Here is a 22,372-nt window from a genome sequence, read left to right as displayed (position 1 = left end):
CTGTTACTAATCTATTATTAACACAGTAAAACTTATTCCACTGAAAGTCATATACCAAAGGATCCTAGCAATGCCTTTCTACAGATTGTCTTATGAATTTCTTTTTATTACAATGCAGCGAGTTGCCTCCTAATAATGCCAAGTCTAAAAATATGAGATCTAAGGAAAACTTTAAATAAGCCTGGATACACAGCAGTGAAAACAGCTAGGGAAACACTCAAACCTAGCTTTAAGTAAATGAAAAGCTTGTGTCAGATAATTACCAACCTACTTGCTACTCGCTAACAAACAAGTGTGCTCTGGAAAATACACTGCCATCATAAATGACAGTGTATTTTAAAGAGAGACACATTTTTCTTTACATAAAAGAATACCGCAACAAGCACTCGACATCAGAGTTGGATATCAGAAAATATCTCACTGACTGATAGTTTTTTAAAGAACTGCTGAGAGCTTTATTCTACAAATCAACAAAATATAGTATTACAATATACACTCACCAGCCACTTCATTAGGATACATGCTTTTAAATACAAATATCTAATAAGCCAATGGAAGCAACTCAATGCAATTAGGCATGTATACTGCTGAAGTTCAAATCAAAGATCAGGATGGAGAAGAAAGGAGAATTTTGAACATGATGGGGTGATCTGACAATTTCAAAAACTGCTGATCTACTGCACAGTCATCTCCAGGGTTTACAGAGAATGGTCAGAAAAAAGAAGAGAAAATATCCCATGCGTGGCGGTCCCCTGGGTGAAAATACCTTGTTGATGCCAGACACCAGAGAATGACCAGACTGCTTCCAAGTGATAAGAAGCTCAAAAAACTACTCGTTGCAACCAAGGTATCCAGAAGACCATCTCTGAATGAACAACAATGAACCTTGAAGTAAATGGGCTACACCAGCAGAAAACCACATGGGGTGCTGCTCCTGTCAGCTTAGGACAGGAAAATTAGGCTACAATTCTCACCAGAATTGGAAAACAGAGGATTGTGAAAACATTACTGTTGCTGATGAGTGTACATTTCTGCTCTGACGGAGCATGGATCCATCCTGCCTTGTATCAACAGTTCAGGCGGTGGTATAATGGGGTGGGTGGTACTTTTTTGGCACACTTTGGGCCCCTCAGTACCAATTGAGCATTGTTTAAAACACCACAGATTACCTAACTATTGTTGCTGATCTTGTCCATCCCGTTATGCGCATCTTCTGATGAGTCCTTCCAGCAGAATAACATGTCATGTTACAAAGGTCAAATCATCTCAAACTGGTTTCTTGATCATGACAATGACTTCAGTGTGCTCAAATGCCATCGACAGTGATCAGATCTCAATCTAATAGAGCATCTTTGGGATGTGGTGAGACAGGAGATTCACATCAAGGAAATGCAGCCGATAAATCTGCCATATGGACCAAATTCTTTAAGAACTGTTTCCAGCATGTTGTTGAAACTGTATCGTGAAGAGTTGAGGCAGCTGTGGGGGCAAAATGGGGTCAAACCTATTACCTGGAACATAAACCTAACAAAGTGGCCATATGATTTTTTGGATCTCACTACACACTTTTTTTTTTTTTGGACAGTTTGGAATTTATTGCTATAGGCACATTTGTCAACCAGGCACTCGACTGCCACGACCTCTGCCCCTGACCGCACCAAAGCCCTAGTGTAACGTAGCTCCTAGGATGATGTGGACATGCAAACCCTTCCACCAAGATAAGGTGGGCAAGTGGCAGAGGGACAGGCTCTCCTTTAGAAGACAGGGTGAGGAGCTTGGTCATTCACAGCTCAGAGTAGAGTCACTACTCGTCCACGTTAAAGGGGTCAGATGACGTGTTTAAGGCATGTGACTAGCCTCCTGGATGAGAGGCGAGGTTTTTCAGGCTTGTCCTGCTGGGATGCGGCCCCGTCACGCTGGACACACTGGACAGATCACATCTCTGCTCAAGATGAGCTAGAAGAGGTGGCTTGGGAGAAGGAGGTCAAAGCATCTCCCGTCCCATTACCCATGCTGGAGGAGCAACAGAAATGGGATGGATTGATAGATGAATGGAATTTATTCTATAGACAAATAATTTATTTAACCTGGTAATTCATACACGCCTGTGTAATTTAATGAATTTCTTAGTGAGATTTGCACGTTAACTTAGATCACATGCTACAAATAAGCTCAAGTTCATTTTAAGTTTATTTTAAATGATGATACAGTAGCAGCATTCTCAAAACATCACTACAGTTATTTTACGTAGGAGAAAATTCACCCTAAAATTGAAAAACATATATCACGTATTAGAGAGGGTATTGAATTGAAGTCAGATGACTAGGTAAAGCCAAAGCTCTGAAAACATGCTGTTGTCTGACCCATGAGATGACCTGAACAGCATACAGAGTGAATTTTGTTGTTTTATTTACTCCACAGTCGAGCTGCTGCTGCTGTGATAAGTTCTCATGCCTGATAAATGACTGCATAGTTTGAATGGACTCAACACTTAATAAATCTTAACCATTTCCTTGAAATCCAGGCAGTTTCACCAGACCATAAACATATTTTCACACAATGCCCTCCAAACTTCTGGAGAATGGCCAGCTTTGAGTATATTGTGTGTTTTGTTTGATGACTTTAATGCTCACCCTGAGTGCACACATCCCCTCCCACAACAACGCTGCACCTACATGCGCTGGATAAATGCCTAACTCTTTCAGCCCAGCTTCTCTGCATGTAGCTTTAATTCTGTACACTTATAAAAATTAGAATAACTCATTAGGCGAGTGTAGGGAAAACGTCAATTTGGTACAAATCCACTAAGCTGATCAAAAAGAGGTATATGTGGTTTGTCAAATCCCCATGATATTGACTTTCAGATTCGCTTCAATGTATGTTCTCAGTCAACACAGGGCCTCTGTGACGGGAACTAAAAAAGGATGAAAGTTGGCATCTGTCTGCCATGGAATCGAGATTCTCTGCCACACTCCAACAGCAGTGTTAAAAAACACGCTGCACGCCGAAAAATCAAACGAGCCCCATCTTTGACAATTTCTGCAGCAGATTCCACAGGAGCTGCTGCATATGCAAACAATGGCAGAATCCATAAATGATACACCTTGTATGTCTGAGAAAAGAGCAGTGTGGGTGTATCACTAATGGAGCACTCTTCTGACAGGGAGCTCTTTACAGTTGTCTTATGAAAGCAGGCTGCATTTTCAGGTGAGGCGAGTAGAGTATTCTGGTTGCAGAAACATGAAAAGATGTATGATTTTTATTCCAAGAATCACTCCTGTTAGTGTTAAGTACAGTGTGTCTGGTCTTTTGCTGTAGCTCCTACACAAAATTTTCAGTTTTCTTCCGTAGCAAAACAGTTACATGTTGGGCTAATCTGCATAATTCAGCAGCGGCCACTTACCCAATTTCTTGAGGAAGTGTTATTTTGTCATCCCTTGTTTAACACCACACGCTGTCAGAAACAGATACTGCTCAGCTCAGCATAGTAAATCACACTTTCCATGAGCTTAGTGGCTATAGTGCTGACTATTGGTGTTGAATACAACCTAAACAAGAATCATAACATGGGAAAATTAGTCCCTTTTAACTGCCACTAAATAGATGCAAGTTATGTGCTGATGAAGTAGCTGTGCTGTCCAAAGTCAAACTGAAAGAACTGCACTACACTGTGACACACTGGCACACATCACAGACTGAGAAAGACAGCAAGCCGAACAAAACGAGACGGGCCACAAACAGCCCATTGGGAAAATTAGTCTACATATTTTTAAGAGAGCTGTGAGTTGAAATTTGCTACATGCTTTTAATTAATGACAAGGAGGAAGTGGAAGGGAGAGGACAGGGGAAGAGCGAGTACAGACAATCAACATAAATATCCTACAACGGGGTCTGAAGGGAACATAGCAGAAGGCATTGGACTGTCAGCTAAGGGCCTGATTAATGACAGCTCTGTAGTCTGGAGGTGGTTGTATTCGCAGTAATACAGCTTTCCCATCAGCCCCGAGCGTCTGAAAAGCAGATTACTCTTCTACAAATTCACTCATTATAAATCAAACAGGACACAGTATCTCCAGGAATATCTGCGCTTTGTCTAAAACTCATGAACACTTTTTAAAGAAATATGTTAACCTGTATGAAAAATGTAACTGATGAATTTGCCCCTCAGTGCATATATTCAAGGCCAGAGGAACTGAAGCCCTGTACTTTGTAATACCACAGTATAAAAATGGCTATATTAGTGTTATGTTAACTGATTATTACTTCATATAGAACACATAAACAACTCATCAGTGCCTTACTTAGTAATTGTAATATTTTTTGCTACTTCATTTTTGCAACAACTCAGCATCATATAGAAAAAGCATAACCAGCATAATATATTTTAGATATATAAAAAATTGCTTCAGAGTAACTAGAAACTCTAGCTGTCAGTTTAAAATAGTGGAGCTAAAATTGGATTATACAATATACATCAAATTCGGATATTTATCTGAAGCACCTAAATGCTTGTCTTTTGTTAAATCGCACAACTGTCAACATCAGTTAGTTTAAAGGGTTTACAATGATAGAAAAAGAACTATGAGCATAAAAATAGTAACACAGACGGCAGAATGCATACAGAGCATTCATCAGTTTTTTCTTCTTTCGAAAAACAAGCCTAGACTAACGTCTGTGCATCTAGAAACATTAAATTCCACAATATGGAAAACGCTTGCTGTGACAGAATCTTGGACGCCGGGGCACATTTTTAATCTCAGAACCGCCGCCTGTAGTATTAAATGAATGTCATATGAATGCTGAAATTGTAGAGACTGCTAAATGACCGCCCCCCAAGCTATGCATCAGTGTGAGATGACATCTGCAACAGAATCATTTGTTTTTCAGCCGTGCAGCTGTCTGTGTTGATGGTAGTATGTGAGATTTGATTTGAAAGGGTTGTCTAAAATTTGGTTGAGACACACTAACGGAAGACAAAATGAATAAGACATTCATACATTTTTTGATGCATTTAACATTTACTTTAATTTTTCACACTTTGTCTTTTAGTTATAGATGTTTGAACATCATTTACTACATGCTGTGTGTCACACTGGAAAATGTAAATGTACGCATGTGACACAAAATCCTTTCATTCTTAATCCCAACACACACCTCCTCCTTGTTATCCTGTGCAGATATATGTCATGCACTTGGAAGTAAGGTGCCCACTGTAGGTGCACAGGTATATATTTGCATAAGTTTGAGGTCTGGACAAAGATCCTAAAGTGTTTCATCTCACCACATCACTTGCAAATGATAAACTAAAATCAAACTCCTGCATATTTTTATTTTCATTTCATACTTTTTCATCGCTCTTAAGATAACATTCATCCTTGCTGTTTTCTAAAGAGATCCAAAAGTCAACACAACTTTAGCACATCTCGCTGGCATTGTTCTGATGTGGTTTCACAATAAAGGCTTCCAACTGTCTTCTAACATTCATTGTGAGAATCAAATGGAGGAAACGTTAAACTGACAATGGTTGCTTATAAATGAAAATTAGCTTACTGCAACAAATGGAGAGAAACGATGCCAAGGGCAATGTTACTTGTGTGAGAAAATGACACAACACGCAGCGGGATGGATGAATATAGAAATTTAGCACTGAACTGTCGAGAATCAGTGGATATAAATGAAGTTTTTACTTCATCACGCAAAATCTCACAAGTCCAAATCTGAAGTTGGAATGCTGCGTAAAATGTAAATAATAACAGAAATTTGCAGATCTTATAAATCCTTATTTTATTCACAATAGAACATATTTAAACTTATTAAAGCTTCAAATTGAGAAAATGCATGATTTAAAAGCTAAACAAAACAAAGCAAAAGCATAGGCCAATTCTATAAGCACTAATCCAACCCCATACAATCAAAGATACAGGCTTTTGAATTCAGCGCTGATCACCGGATAATCCCTTTCTTCAGGAAGAAGCATAATTTGAAATTATTCCAAAAATAATTGCAAATTTTACTTTGTCTGACGGCAGAAAAGTCTATATCTTATCCACATTTACCTTCTTTTGTGCATTTGATGATAGCATGGCGAATTGTGTTTACAAACAATGATTTCTGGAAGTGTTCCTGAGCCTGTACTGTAGATGAGAAAATATTCAAAGTCTTTGCAATTTTATGTTTATGAATATATTTCTGAAAATTTTCCATAGTTTATGTAGAAGCAGATTTTTTTTTTTTTGCAGATTGGTGAACCTAAAAAGATGCTCTTTTTATACCCAATCATATTACTGACCAGTTGCCAATTAACCCGATTAGTTGCAAAAAGCTGATTTGTTTTAGCACCACTTACTGTTCCAGCCCTTCTTTGCCCCCGTCCCAACTTTTTTTTTCCAGATGTGCTGTTGCCATCAAATGTTCAAAACCTCATGTTCTAATCACAAAAAAAAAGCACAGAATTCAGCAGTTTCCTTTTTTTTTTTTTTTTAAGCGTACTGTACTTAGAGTTGGTCTCTGACAGAAAATCCTGATTAGCTGCTTTTGGAAAATCAAGTGAAGCAAAAAATGCAGAACAAAAAGTCAAAGGGGTGAATATATTTTTATATGCAACACATGCTGTGCTCACAGCACCGACTTTGACGTGGTTTTCCGAGGCGCTGACAGTTTTCTTCTCTCATGTTAAGTCACAAAACTTTTAGTTTATGTTTATTGTGAGCCAGATTTTTTTAAAATAGGGATTGTTGTTTTTGCCAATGCACAGGGGTGTCTGGTACATTTCCTCTCCATTAACAGTTGGTTCCTGTGCATGCATAAAGGATTTCTTCCTTTTTCTTTATGGTTTATTTCCTCATCTTTATACCTTCTTTTTGTGTTATTCATGCAAAATTTCACTTTTTTGGTATCATTCGTGTTTATTGGATTCATGGGACACAATTCAACAATTAACTTGAATAAATGGTTTGCTGCTCTAATTAAGGAACAACAAATACCAGTATAACAACTGCAGTGTTTTGCAGATGCATGAAATTTCTTATAAAACGGCATATTTCGAAATTTTTACAACAAATTTGGTAAATAAGCCATTTTTGCAACATAAGAGTGAGATCTTGTGTCAAAAAATAAAATATAACAATGCTGTGAGCGGTTTATTCAGTGCTTAATTTTTGATTATGTGTTGAAATAGTTAACACCAGTGTGTCTATGATAGATGCCTGTAGGGTCTTGTAGGATCTGAAAATAGGTGCTACACATAAAGTGTGTGAAACAGTGTGAGACTACAAACAGGTGTAGACTTTCCCTAGTTAGACATTGATTGCAGCCTAATTTAAATATTGCATCCCAGCGTGCTCCCGCTTTGAACTTTCTCCACATGTTTGCTCACATCTCGCAGTCACCAGGCACTGAAATGCGCTATTGTGTTTTGACACATTTCTCATGAGCAGCAGGTCCATATAATATTAAGTGGAAAATGGCGTCTTTATGCCAGTGGCTTCTTGTGGGAAAACGTCATGCATCTGGCCAGATGTGCTGTACATCATTCATTCATGTGGGACTAAATCATTTGAAAGCGACCTAATTGCTTGGAAACGCAACTCTCGGTGTATTTTTATTGTGTTTATTCAGTGATTTTGAAAAAGAACTGTGCGTAGAAAAATGCTCAGTAATCGCATGTATTTAAAGGTCTTTTCAGCATCCGCAAATTAGTGCAATTATTCAGTGTGAGTGGCGTGTTCAAATAAATGTTTTCATTGATTTTCTTATAAATACCTATAAAACAAATGCTGTTAATTAATTGGTAGGTTTACTAACATATTAGGTAATGTTTGGGGAAAATAATTTGTCAGCACAACTAAAAACACAGCCGTTACTAAAGCCATCAAGTTCATGTTCTCATAGCTTTTGCTTCTGGTTTGTACTCCTCTTACAATCTAGAAAATGAGAAAATCCCTGCCATACCTAGTGCATTTTTTTTTAGTTTTGGGGGCTATTTTTATGATAAATACTGAGAAGATCAAAGTCACGTCAAACACCTAACGCACACATGGAATAGAGAAAGGAAACAGCAGCCCACTCATACAAAACTGCGCAAGTACTTGGGATCAAGAAATATGTAAAAGAGTCTTTACATAAATTGTGTTTGTGTATCACTAATACATCTGACTTCCAATAAATCACTAATAGCTAATTAAGTTTTTACTTTTGCAGCTTTACTGTGAACAAACAATGACTTTCTGACATGGCACAGGCTTCAATTAAATTTGAGTATGGGTTCACAATCAGAAATAAAACCTTCATCACAAAGTGCAATAACATTTGTTAGTCATTAAGATTTCTATAATAAATACATAAAATTTTATATGTGGCAGGCTCATCTCTTATCAGCTTTAATAACACATAGAAAATCATTCATGATTAGTAAATATTACCAGTATTTCATCGCATGTTAACAGTAAGAAAAACACTTGGAAACACTGGTTACTATAAAGTGCTTTTATGTAATTATTTCAACAAAAAAAAACCCTAATTGAAAAATTTAACCTTTATTTATGCTTATTTTTTATTACTAAACAGAAGAAGAGTTGTTAGCTGCCATTGTAATTATTATCATTTTTTCCATTTCTCATTGTGAATATTTGAGTAAATCACAGCAGCATAAGTTGGCCATTTGTGGACATGAATGATGATAACAAAAACATTTTCATCCTTTTTCTTTCTTTTTTTTAAATCCCAGCAGAAAACTGACAAAAGATGCTGACTTGAAAGGTCAGAAGGCTGTGTCACCAGATAAGTGAAGTCTGTTACATCTTTGACTGCTATAAGTTTCTCCTTCTCTGTGCATCATCTCCTTCTGAAAAAAAAAGGTAAAGAATTTATGACAAGAACCCTCCTCAAGCTGAGAGATTTTGCTTGACGGCGATGGGAGATGTTGCCCCACTTCTTTGCTCAGCCCCTTTGGGAACGGTCCTCACTCTTCCCTCCTCGCCTGGTTGAAAACAGAGAGCTGGGCGCACTAAAACAACTGCACTAAATACAGCCCTCCAGTTACCATAGAAACCAGCACTGGTGCATCCCTGACTAGTCCTACTGTATTTCATTTTGCACTTGACCCAGAAAAACACTAGGAGGTTGATGTTTAGTTTCTTCCCAGTCAAAATTTCAAGAGCTTTGGTGATATAACAGGCGTGAACAAAGAGCTGTACTGGTAATGAGGAATAAACAGAAACCAAATTCTGAAGGAGACAGAAGGGAAAGATGCAGGGGTGTGAAAAGGATAGAGAGGTAAAAAAAACGTGCGTGCAAGTCATGACGCCAAAGATGCTTCAGGGAGAGTGAATTTACAGTGACAACAAACTTGGGTACTGCTGCAAGGCTCACCATAGCTAAACTGAACTGGACAGCAGATGATCATTTGAAATATATCAAGTCCTGCTTGTGCTGGCATCTTTCCTGAGATAAAGGATGACGCGACACAGATTTCTTTTTAAAGCAATAGCGTAGCAATGCTGTTCTTAAAGTTATATAATGCAAGGTGCTGCATTGCATCAAACACCATTGTTTTAAATATAGAACTACCCATCACTCTTTAAAAATTCAGGCGTGTATATAACTATAAAATTTAACACATCTTAGAGTAGACTAAATCAGTTTTCAGGAGACAAGAGTCAAATATCACAAAGCTCACTTCTTAATTAAATAGTTAATGATTCGCTCTCCTACTATAGGCCACTATAACATCCAGGCATTTCACAGAGTTAAGTCATTTTTACTGTGCTCTCAGCTCCACTGGGACATTATTATATTGCCAAATAGGTCAGTTGCAACACATTTTACTGCAGCCAGGCTTTTACCTTTGAAACATGATAAAGCACATATATCATTACCACCATTTTAACAATACCCACAAGCGCCTTTAATCTATACACCAAGCACACATGGTTTCAAACTCAGCAACATTATAATAGGAGTAAGTGCTTTAGGAAGCAGATTTTTTTTTTTTTTTTTAAACAGGAACAATTAAAATGCACGATTCACCTACATATCACTTACAGAACGACAGCATTTCAGCTATGGCACCCTAAACACGTGCCGCCTCCCGCATCTATCGAGGCAACAAGTCACAACTGATCTGTAAAGTCTTTACACTTCAAAGGAATTACTGCTGCTACAATCCAATTTTGTGGGTTGTGGTTCGGGCTTTGTACAGAAAAATGATATCAGTGAGGGCTTTCTATACAAAAAGAACTTTTGCAGTCAGCAGATAAAATAAAAACAAAATTTCAATAGGGCAATAAAGGGGAGACAAATGAGGAGGGGGAAAGGGGTAGGGGCTGCTGAATACATTTTCCACGAGAAATCTTTGAAAGCGAAAAACAATGGCTACATTTTAAATAACAACGAGATGGTAAAGCCTCCATTTCATATGCATGCTGAAGTGCTGTGCTTCTCAAAGTGTGTGGCAGAGAGCCAAGGCAGGTGGGGCGAGGATAACAAAGGGGAAACATACTAGCTGAAAAACTAGTTCAATGAATAAAGTATTTTTAGGTAAGACAAACAATTATACTGACCTTTATTTTCACTGATATTCAATGCTTCTGCCTGCTTCTGAGGGAGGAAACACCGGAGTGAATGTGTGGTAATTGCAATGTCATGCTGCACGCGAGACTTTATTTGGATTGACCAAAAAACAGAAAGGAAGAAGAAACACCACAAAAATCATCATCAGTCTAAAGACTGTGCAATAAAATCACCCAGGAGATCACTGCTACTCATCTGAGGTTCTAAAACAGAAGTGGCACTCAGGTTTCATCTTACACTACTAATGTAATGTAACACTAAAAGGAAGGTGGGATTAAAACTTCATAAGAATGCATTTGCCTCAGGGGTGTAAACAAAATAAAAATTACCTGCAAAATAACTTTAAGTGACATTACACATGCATATCTGTTATACATCATAATTAAAGAAATATGCAAATATTCACAACTATAACTACAATTTGTACTTCTGTTTGTGAAAAGCACTTACAAGCAATTTGTACGTGATTAGACTTCAATGGAAGATTGTTACAATGCTGATGCAATATGAAATATAAAAAGGAGATAAAACTATATAATGCTAATAATGTAAGTCTACAACTATTTTTATTAATTGTTCAACTGCTTTATAATAATTGCTAATAAAAAATAACAGATTGGAGGGAAAAAAAAGGCCCAACCACAGGATGGAACCAGGTTATGCCACTTTTGCTTGCATGCCTTAAATTATTAATGACAATAGATTTTCCTTTGGTCAAATAACAAATCACTTTGTCCCCACATGACTCCATGGAGGCGTTGCATAGTCTCATTCTCCCCTCTTTAGGAACGGCAGAACAAAAGGGCAGCTACACAGAAGCAGCCATGTAACTGATACATATTCAGTGGACTCTCTTTGTGCTGTGCTGCCCTGCTGCCATTCTTGCTCAACAGCACCTTTAGTCACTGCTGAAGGAGAGGAGAGTGCTTCTTATTCACCCACATGTTCATAGATATTCAGGTATTTGACCCTCTGGTGCTCTAACCTTTAGCTTCCCACCACCTTGTTTTCATTTATGGGAAAAGGGAGAAAATAACTATTATTATACAAAGAATAGCATACATCATAGGTTTTTGCACTCCTAGTCCATTTTATTTTTAAATAGTCCTCTCCTCTGTTATTGTAATAGCCAACCCGACATTCAGCAGCATTAAAAGGAAGGCCAAACAAGCTAATGATTGAACAAATGCACTGGCAAATTGGACTAATTTTCTTATTGTATTTTTTTTCATTGAACAACGGTGCTCCATAATGATTGCCTGACACTGGGTAAGCACAGGGATGCACGCTCCTCTTTTTGCCTAAAACGGTAATTTGAATGGCACTGGCGTATAAGCCAATGCTGCTGGATGGGGCTGGAGAAGTCCTCTGCAGTAAAGGCCTGACGGCATCATGTTACGCTCCTGGAAATCTTCTATTAAGTGTGAGTAGTATAGCACAAGACAACTGTGGGTTTTCTAAATGGTTTTCATGAGCATTGTAAAACAGAAAGCATACGAGTCATTGAGATGTTAAAAGGTGGTCACAGCGTGGGAGGGGCGTAGAAACAAAATTATAGGAGACAAGTGTACTTACACAATGGATGAATTGTCCTAAACCATTTTTAAAAAAAATCACCACCTGCCAACTAAATGCCACAGAAAACGTAAGCACAACGAGGACCTTGATAGTATGTCAACCGGGAGAATGAAAACATGACTGCACTACAAATGTGAAGTGCCTTAAAGCAGAGTGGAGTAGAGGGAAAACTGAAATGGCTTCTCACACTTAATACGAAAGGCGAAAAATACACAAGAAAGTAAACAGACAATCCCAATACACATGTGGAAATATGGCAATTTGCATATTTTGTATTAAAGGATAACAACTGCATTAAACTTAGATCTGATTATACGACAAGCTTCTTATTTCAGGTTTCGATTCAGTCAAAATCGTTCACAAATCACGTAATAAGAGAGCAGACAAGACACAGATTAAGTGAGGATTTTTAATCTAAACTCTGTAATGACAGGTCTTCAGAGATTGCTCGTAGTGATTCTCTGAGCTGATCAGATAGTTAAAAGGATTTCATATAAGACTTGATCAACTTGGCAAACAATGCAATGATTTAGAGATACACTAATGACTGCCTTTGAAATGACTTTGTAGAAATCCAATTAAAACTAAAAAAGGATTCCCTCAGCTTTGAATGAGGTCAGATTTTTATTACCTGGAATCAATAATTATCTGCAATGCAAATTCCACTTTTCACATCCGCTAGTATATGCAGCTACTACAGTATTTTTTTGGCCTGTTTATGCTGTTCGAAAGCTGATATACTTAATCACATTGAGACATGTAAACATAGGCCAGTCATATGTTAAATATGGGTAATTTCAGCCCATTGCTAATTGGTTGCTAGGCATGTATAATTCAGCTTTTGTTGATATAAACAAGATGTAATTGTTATTAAATTAAAATGATAGGATGCTTTCATAAGGTGCAGTGAGTGCATGAAAGCTAAAAACAGGTCACTTTAGCCAATTGGTAGGTGGTTGCCAGGCAACATGACAACATCAAAATATATCGTGCATAATATAAATTTCGCAGATATACATTAGATGTTATTGCTGTGAATTTTAAATTATACTATGCTTTCATAAAAAGTGATAACTGCTAGAAATAAGCCATTATAGTCGATTGCTAAGTGATGATAATATCTGATATGGATACAAACATGGGCATACGAGGCGGTTGTGTGCCAAACTTGGCTACTCAGCTCGCTCGCAGACAAATTTGAGAGGTACATAAAAAAACTGATATTTATTCAGTATCCAACCAAATGTGAAATTTGGTCACTACATGAGTCATCGCGTCATTATTTCACACTCCTATCTGAATCCATTCTGTCACTATCAAGGCAATGAAATCATAATTGGTGACTGAAGAAATCACACCATCCATCCATCCATCCATCCAATTCTAGTTATGCAAATCAGCCCAAGAAATCACTTAAAAAACATAATACAATAAAAGTATTCTAATCAAATTAGATCAAATCTTTCTCGATTGGCTTGTAAAATCAGGGTTTAAAACAATCAATTTAACAACCAAAGACACATTTTTTTTTATTCTTCCAAGTCAAAAGGTAAAGCTCATTAACTAACAGTAAGCCACCTGATCTGACAAGACACATACAGCGATTATACAGTACACATTAATCTGTGGTTTAGATGAAAGCTGTTCATTGTTGGCTGCTCATGCAAAGCATATGGACTCGCAGCAGACACCATTAGCATGGGTGATTAACTGGCCAGGTTAAGCGCCTTGCACCAGAGGCACAGAAGAAACGATCCACCTCTTGGGATCGCGTTGCCTGTACCACAAATTACGTTATCTCCAAAATCAGTGGAGGAGGAGGATGGCAAATTTGGTGCTGGTGGCACATCGTGCATATTAGGCGATTGTGTTTGTGGCTACATGAATGAATGAGAGGGGGGAAAAAAATGAGGACACGATCAAACCTCACTGGGGAGTACAATGGAGGGAAATGTGTCACATCAGAGCGACGGAGAGATGCTGTGATGATTCCTTTCAGACTGAAACACACCCAACTCACATTCAAATTTAATGAGCACATGTTGGGAAAAAAGTCATGGAGAGATTGGGGTGATGGTAATAGGGTTGCAGCCCCAACCAATTAATGCTACTTAAAGAAAATCAATTTGAATCACAAGTTCAAAGACATCTCAGTCAGTAGCTGACTGTGATCCTAAGTGAGTTGGCACTGGGGATTTCTCTTTTTGCATTGCGCATTTTTTTCTTGTGAGTCTTTGAAACACGCTTACACACTGTCAGGTGACAGATGGCAGCTTCCTCGAGTTACCACAGAGTGTGTATTCGACTTTTAGACTAATGACGTGTAATGTGCTATATTTTTGACTTTTCTCTTCCAAAACTGCATCAATGCCAAATATGGAGATCGCCCATTTTCAAGGGTAGATTGGTCAGCAGAGAGCACTGCATTTATAGGTGACAGGGTTACAGTGCTGGTAGAGTCCCGTCTCATCTTTAAGGGCGTAGAAACAATTTGGTGGAGCAATCCTGGGCAGATAGTTTCACCAGTAGATGGTCTTGTTCTTGCGTAGGTCCAGTCAGTAACTTTTAGTGCCACAAAGGTTTTGAGGACGGTGAAGTTTCCCTGGAAAGCGAACTTCAGGCTACTACTTTCACCTACTTGAACTTATGAAATCCCTTCCTTCCTCTTGAAGAAGTCGATTCTCATTTTCACTGAGGGAGTGAAAATGAGAATTCACTTCTACTGTATGCCACACTGCTGTTGATGTAAAGGTGGCAGAGTTGTAAGCCTGTTGCCTCTGAACAATGGCATGACCAGCCCCTTCTCGCTCATGTTGTTCACCCGCTGATACACTGAAAATGATGAATCCCTCTGCAACCAAATCCAACCTGTTCTCAGAAACAGCAGGGGGATGAATATATTACAGCATGGCGATTCATTAGCTGAATGTCAACCACTATGTGTGCGCAGACAGGGCCTTGCCTTTTAACCATAGTTCACCACATGAAAGAGGACCCAGAGTTATACTTGAGTCATCCAGAAGATAATTTAATAACTTGCTACAATAGTGCTGAAACTTAATCTGAGACCCTTTGACCTCTATAAAGTGATGGGTTTTTTGGTTTGTATTTTTTTTTACTGTGATAGAATCTTTTTCATTTTCTTATCTGAATATGAGTGAGTATGGGTTTATGAGCAGCCACCCTCTCATATTAGCTGGCCCAAGAATCAACAGACACCACAGATCCACAAGGATCTTTGCCAGTTTATTATGGACTGCAACCAGGAAAAAGGATTTTATGTGTTAAACAACTTAGAACACAACAAAGAACTATCATAAATAGCTACAGTATATGGCTAACAGTCTTAACTTGATATCTATTGAGCAGCTGCTCCACAGATTTTAATTATATCACCTAGATTGGGTTGTACAGTCTATTTTTAATGTTGCCAAAGTTCTTAGGAAATACTTCCTTGTCATGTGATGTGTAAAATCTTTAAGGCTTGTTGATTGTTTTGTGCTAAAACTTTAAATTGAAAAAAAGACCAAAAACTGTATATATGTACTGCTCATTGATCTAAAACAAGAATCAAGAGCACAAACGGACTAGAAAGACCAGATGATGTTTTCTCCAATATTTGCTTCCTTTAGTTGGATACCAGATTTGAATTTAAAATCATTCTTCTCACATAGAAAGTCCTGAATGATCAGTCTCCATCATATCTTAAAGACCTTATGGTGTCATTTAATCCTGAAAGAGCACTTTGCTCTTAGACTGCTGGCTTATTTCTGGTTCCATAAAGTAGAATGGGAGGTAGAGTATTCATCTATCAGGACCCTCTCTTTTAGAACCAGCTCCCAGTTTGGATTCAGGACACAGACATCCTGCCTACTTCTAAGATTAGGCTTAAAACTTAAAGTTTACATTTAGGGCTGGATCAGGTGACCTTGAAGTATCCTTTAGTTATGCAGCAGGACTTCTAATGATGCACTGAGCATTTCTCTCCACTCTCCTTGCATGTTTATGCCATTACAGCACATCATTAACGTTTGTCTTCTCTTTCCTAGGGTTTGTGTTTTGTCCTCATGCCTGATGATGTCTTTCTGTTTGGTTTGCCAAAAGTCTCTTGCTGTTAAAAGAGAGTTCTTCCTCCCTACCATCACCGAGTACTTAGTCATGGGGATTCTCAGCTTGTTGAGCTTCTCTCTCTAATATTGTAAGGTTTTTAAATTTCAATACCCCGAGGTGACTGTTGTTATAAACTGGCACTATATAAAGAAAATCGAACTGAATTCAATTTACAAGGGCATGTTATCCTCCGCATGTGTTCATTTGAAAGCTCTGAGCAGAGGCGTCAATGATCTGACAGTTTTGTTTAGGTCTTTGGCTTCACATTTATCATAGATTTAAAATCAAATAGATAATTTTATATTCTCTTTCCCAGCATGCCAAGCTCTTTTATACCTGTATTTGCTTAAAATTAGGTAAGGGAAGTGTCAGCTCTCTTCCACTGTTGTCTGCAAGACCACCTCCTTTGGACTTTCAGTGTCCAGTTACAAAATTCACACATTGCCGAACTGCTACAAACTCCTATGACGCTACTTTAAAGTTAAGTGTCGAGTGAGATGAATTTCTTCATTCGTTACAATATTTAACAAGCTAGCAGGAGGAAATGGAGTTTGCCCGATTGTCATGATAAATTTTACAAAATTAAAAATTCAGTTTATTGTTCAAAGCACTTCAAGTACTTTGCATCTATCCAAGATTAAAGGACCTAACACTTTCTGCTATGCAGGTCAGGCTGCTTCTTTTATTCAAACCCATTCTAAATTTTTTAAGGTTGCCAGATGTGATTTTTTTTAAACCCGCCTAGTAACATCAGCATTTACCCACTGATATAAGATTATTATTCACTCTCTAACTCACAGCATTGATCAAGGACTTTGTAAATGTTTAGCCCTGGCATTGTGGTTGGGAATGAGAGTCTGATGTCTCAAATTTAATCCATAGAGCTAGATTTTGTACTTTTAGGCCTTGCAGTTGTGTAGGCTAAACCGTGTGACATTTATTTCAGGTGAAAATAGCTGTAGATAAAATAATGAAAGGAAATTTTTCTCTATACAAACTCCTGGTAATAAAGATCATGCCACATGATCAAAAGCTCCAGAAGAACCATACAAGAAGGTTTTAAGGTAAGATTGTTGTATCAGCTGGTGATTCCAAGTATTATTTCATATGCTCCCATTAACACAGCTACCCTTTGTAATATCAGTGTAAATTTTTTTAATAAAACCTGTTAGCAAGGATCATAATACAGCTGCTCGTCTATTGCAATGAAAGCGTTCAGTGAGGGATTTTTCCTGGGCCCTTCAAGAGGATGAAGGTAAAAATATTAATGTCACAGTATTATCTTTATCTGTCATGCACAGAATATTTCACTGCAAACTTGGTACAGCCTGAAATTTTTGAGAAAAATCCCCAAGGCCAATTCATGCAGTAGAAAGATATGACCTCGGCATAGAAAAAGAAAGGCCAGAATTCAGTTTTTAATACTTAATTTTGAAGTCACTGCTGGTAAGTGATCTTCACGCTCTCTGCATACTAATTTGCACAGATGTCGTCCTTGAGAACCGTGTGATTAATAATGGATACAGTGTGACTATATGCCAATGGCTGGGCAGATCTGTGGAGCAGTGAACTGCAACACCGGGTTTGAAAATGTGCCTCTTTCCATCTCCACATCTCAAATAGAGTGTGTTTAAATTAACCAGGATAAATAAGAGTTAAATTCTCCACATTCAAAACTGATCCTTTCTCGTGCTTCTGCAGCAAGAGAATATGGGAAATCAGAGAAATTTGAACATGTAGTCAGAGCCTGCATCACAAATATCTGCAGCATGTTTTTCTGAAACTGTTCCTAAGAATATGCACGGCATCTGTGAAATCCATTCATAAAAATATGGGCACCCTCAGTAAAATAAAATAAATGAAAAATCTTACTGTGTTTACGCAGGGATATTTTCAGAAGGAATACAGTGGATTAACGCCACAGTAGATTTTCAGAGCATCAAAGCTCAGCTTAAAGGACTCCTTACCTTACTCTCATCCTATTTTAATAAAATGTAAATAAATAAATAAAAAAATTAAAGACCAGTCAAATTACTATTCAAATTCAGTCAAAAGCTCCCCTTCAGATGATGTGATATGCATGTGTTGCTAGACTATTATTACAACACTCAGCTCTCAATTCAGATACGTGCAGAAGAAAAATTTGCATACCAAGCCAGTAACATCTGCGTCATTCCACCTTTCGATGCATCTTCATTGGTGGGTAAGACTGCACTCAAAAAACATTTTATTTTAGCCCGAGTGCAATGCAAGAGAAGTCAAGCCTGCAGAACACTGTTATTTAACACTATGTGTAAAACAAATACATTAACCAACTGTACTCATTTGCTAGAGGCCCCTTTCACATCTCTTCAAAAGTTTAAACAGAAAGCAAGCAAGTTAAACATTCATTATTAAACAAAACTGAACCGCTCTATTAAAATTTAGCAAAGAGACACCATATCTGGGCCAAAGAAGACACCAAAGTAGTCTTGTTAACTAACGGTTTAGTGCTGATGAAGGCACACTTTGCATTAAAATGTTAGCAATTTAATAAACCCAGGGTTTTAAATGAATATGAGTGGTCCAGTTCTTTCTTTGAGTTCAGTCTTTATGAAATGACCCAGGGATACACTTCTCTTTCTCTGCTACACTGTGAGGTGTCTGAAGAGCACCTCTTTATATTTCCTCCAAATCTTTTTCAGCCCTGTCATTAAACGAAGGCTCGAGTTTCTTTTTTGTTGTACTGTATGAACTACTTTGAAAATGGAAGAACAGATGGAGTTTTATTGCAATCCTAAAAAAAAAAACATATCAAGGGGAAATGGTGGATGAAGAAGTCTTTGCCTGAATTACAAAAGAGTCCATTTATTGGCACTTGCTTTACGAAGTACACTATAGTGACATGCACCATTTGCCCTAATGGTGGTAAAGTCTTAATTCTACATCTCCTGGAAATAGAAAGTTTGCTATTCTTGATCCGTTTAATAGGTAGTTGCGGACAAATTAGATCTGCAATAACATTAGAAATTCAAAATGTAGCTATTGCACAAGGTGGCTTTCATGGACAGTAACTAGGCCTCTGCTGCAGCACCTTGCAGGTCTGTGATTCTCCGGGTAACCATTGGAAACAGTCCTCTATACACAGGACAAAGGAAAACCTGAAGGATGGGACCTGCCAATGATTCTCCCTTGTGCGCAGCCACAAGACTCGCAGGCCATGTTGATTTACTGACAAAAACAAGGTCCCCCTCTGAGTGAGCCAATGTTGGTGTGGAACACACCACTCAAACAGGATATTTCACTCTTTACTGGAGCTCATCTCTAAAAGGTAATGGCTTGGAAAATCTGAACTCTTTAAAAGGCAACAGGGACTATAAGACTATTATACATTTCTTATCCTACTGACATTGCCATCAGAGCTTAGACAAGCTGATACAGGGTCACTAGATTATTACTTTCTCATAAGCAGTACAGTCAAAAACAGAGGTTTCATGTAGTGATGTCTGCCAGTGAGCATGGCAGGCTGATACAATGTTAATCCCAATCACTACTCCTACAGGACCAGAATAATTTCAGGCTCTTATAGGATGTGGAAGTTGGAATCATTCCAGGAGTAGTGGGTGACAGTTCAGCCCTTTTGAATGGTCCCTGGTATGTCTGTGGAATTTTAAATTTCAGAAAGCACCTCAATCCAATGTGTGAACAGGCCACAGAAAACCACCTATTAAAGTCTGAAAATGTATCTGTGTACCACAAGAACATATGGTCAATAGTTAGTGTACAAGACTTACCTCGCTAAGCCGGCTTATACTTTAGCTCATAGCACGCCTAAGCTCCTTAACGAGTAAGCTCAAACTGAGCTAATTATTCAGAGACAACCTCCGTCTCATGGAACGCAGCCAGGGATGAGAACCTAGCACCATAAATTTGGCAATTTGGCACTGCAACACATGGAAGCTGTGTAATTACCTAGTAAAAAAAACAAACAAAAAAACCTGCAGGAACATATTGTATGTACTCTATGGATTGCTCCCAACAAAAGTGTCAATATGCTTATTAGTCTACAGGTTGTCTCACATAGGGCTTTTGTCAATCACAATATTTTGTGTGCTTAAACTGTGTTGTAACTATATCTTGATACTTCAGTGATTTCTTGTATGTCTTCTAATTCAGAGCTGGCTTCTGTCCGCAAAGAGCTGACTCACACTGTTAATTGTTATTCATCTTAATATGGCTTTCCCGAGTGCTTTTGTCATTTTAATTTAGTTACTTCAAAGTCAAAACCTTCTTTGATTGTGCTGTTCAGTTATGTTGCTCACTCAAACCAGAAAATGGGTACGCTGTGCAAATCATTTTAGAGTTATTACGAGTTTGTGAAGACTGTAAATATGTTAGATAAAACAGTAGTACACTATAAAGAGCAAAACATGTTACTGGATTTTTTTTCTCAAAGTTTCGCATGTGTTGTGTTTATAATAAAATAAATAGTTGATTGAAATTCTCCTCGTCAGCTGAAATACACTTGCATCTAAGCTTCAAAATAACAAATGGCTCTGTAACAGCATACCATCAGCAAAGATACCTCATTGCATTTATATTCTAAAGCCTGCTTGAGCTTCTTTTCCTGGTACATCTGCATTGATTTTCCCATGTATGAAAAATGCTCGCTGAGCCACTTCATCACCTGCCATACTGACAACTTTATAATTTCATTTTGGTTATTAGCATATTACCTAAAAACTAATTTATGAAAGACTATTGGAGCACCTTTGAGGTTCACTGTTGCGCAGAGTAAACATAATTGTCTGTGTAAAATTCTACAGTAATCTAATGCAACACAACTGACAGAGTTACTAACAAAGACAAAATAATACAGGGAAGATAATCATGGATTTGAATAACAGTCAGGTAGACCTTTCTATTGGAATCATAATGAACTTCATCTGTACTCGCATTCTAACGTCAGGGGCAGTAGGAAAGTGGTGAAAGCCGCAGTGCATGGGGTGTTTTTTAAAGCTCAAACTAAATTAGGTATGAGTAAGATACCACTTTGTATGAATATATATAATATGTATAAAAATTATGGTGATGCCAGCCAAATTAGATGTAAATACTATGCAAAATACCAAAGAGTGAAAAAAAAATCACCTTTCTCTGCTGTGCATCAGAACAGTGCATGCATTATATGCATTGTGTAAGATGATTCAGTTTTCTGAAGGCAAATGATGGTAATAATGTCTGAGCTGAGCTAAATTATGTACGACTCAAAACCGAAAAAAATTATTTCAAACATGATTTTGAAAGCTCTCCATCATTTCCTTCGTTTTTGCAGCTTTGAATTAGGCCTGAATATTACGAGACTTGCATTCCTTTGGTTTAGTTTACATGTTTTTACACACACCTGCCTTCTTACAGTAACAACATAAACATGAGGCAGATTTTACATCAACAAAATCACATTACATTACAAAGATATTTCAGACACTTTGGCTATTTAGATTCATATCCATCACACAACACCATCTGATCAGGCTCAAATTCATACTGCAGCACGGTAGCGACCCCAGATATAGACCCGGAGTCATATTCGGTAACAAGACGAACAAGGGGTCCCGCAGCAGATGGCATGGGCCTCGTGGAGCCCTGATATCGACAGCATGGAGACGGAACTGAGACAGATTTAATCCAGACAACTGTCACAATCTGTCGAAGATGCTTGGAACAACCTACCTGTCAAGTACGGGCGGGACGGAATAGCCACGCGGCAATTGATCATATGGTTTCCTCTTGATACACATCATTAATACACTGGCACCAAATATTGAAAATAATTATATTTTTATTAAAACATGCAGACTTTCTGACACCAGTTTGACTTAAAAGAGCCACTACTTAATGCCCCATGGTGGTGCCGCTTATAAAACGAATGCAGGAAGAAAATGGCAGACAGGTTATTAAATGCATTGTATTCTATTAAAATGTATTGATAATAAGACCAATACACAAATACACAGACATAGTGCAGTGACAACTCTTGGATGTTTTTTTTTTCATGGCATCTGCACTTAAGTTCTGGTGCCTAAAATTTTGCCTAGCTGTTGAGGCTGTCCCACTCAACTGCTGAATTTCCAAT

General features: G+C 37.9%; 1 protein-coding gene across 5 annotated transcripts in view; it reads right to left on the bottom strand.

Annotated features, from left to right (window-relative positions):
* lrfn1 (leucine rich repeat and fibronectin type III domain containing 1) overlaps positions 1-22,372 on the bottom strand; it is a 125,733-nt gene that overhangs the window by 87,327 nt on the left and 16,034 nt on the right. The window contains exon 3 of one of the 5 annotated variants that reach the window (XM_039622454.1): positions 10,560-10,593. The exons of the other annotated variants lie outside the window; for them this stretch is intronic. The gene's annotated coding sequence lies outside the window, so the exon portion shown is untranslated. The remainder of the gene's footprint in view (positions 1-10,559; positions 10,594-22,372) is intronic. 5 annotated transcript variants of the gene reach the window in all.

This window comes from Oreochromis aureus, linkage group 14 (genome assembly GCF_013358895.1).
Source record: "Oreochromis aureus strain Israel breed Guangdong linkage group 14, ZZ_aureus, whole genome shotgun sequence".
NCBI lineage: Eukaryota > Metazoa > Chordata > Actinopteri > Cichliformes > Cichlidae > Oreochromis > Oreochromis aureus.
Note: the sequence above shows the minus strand (reverse complement) of the source record. Positions and strands in the feature narration are given on the sequence as shown.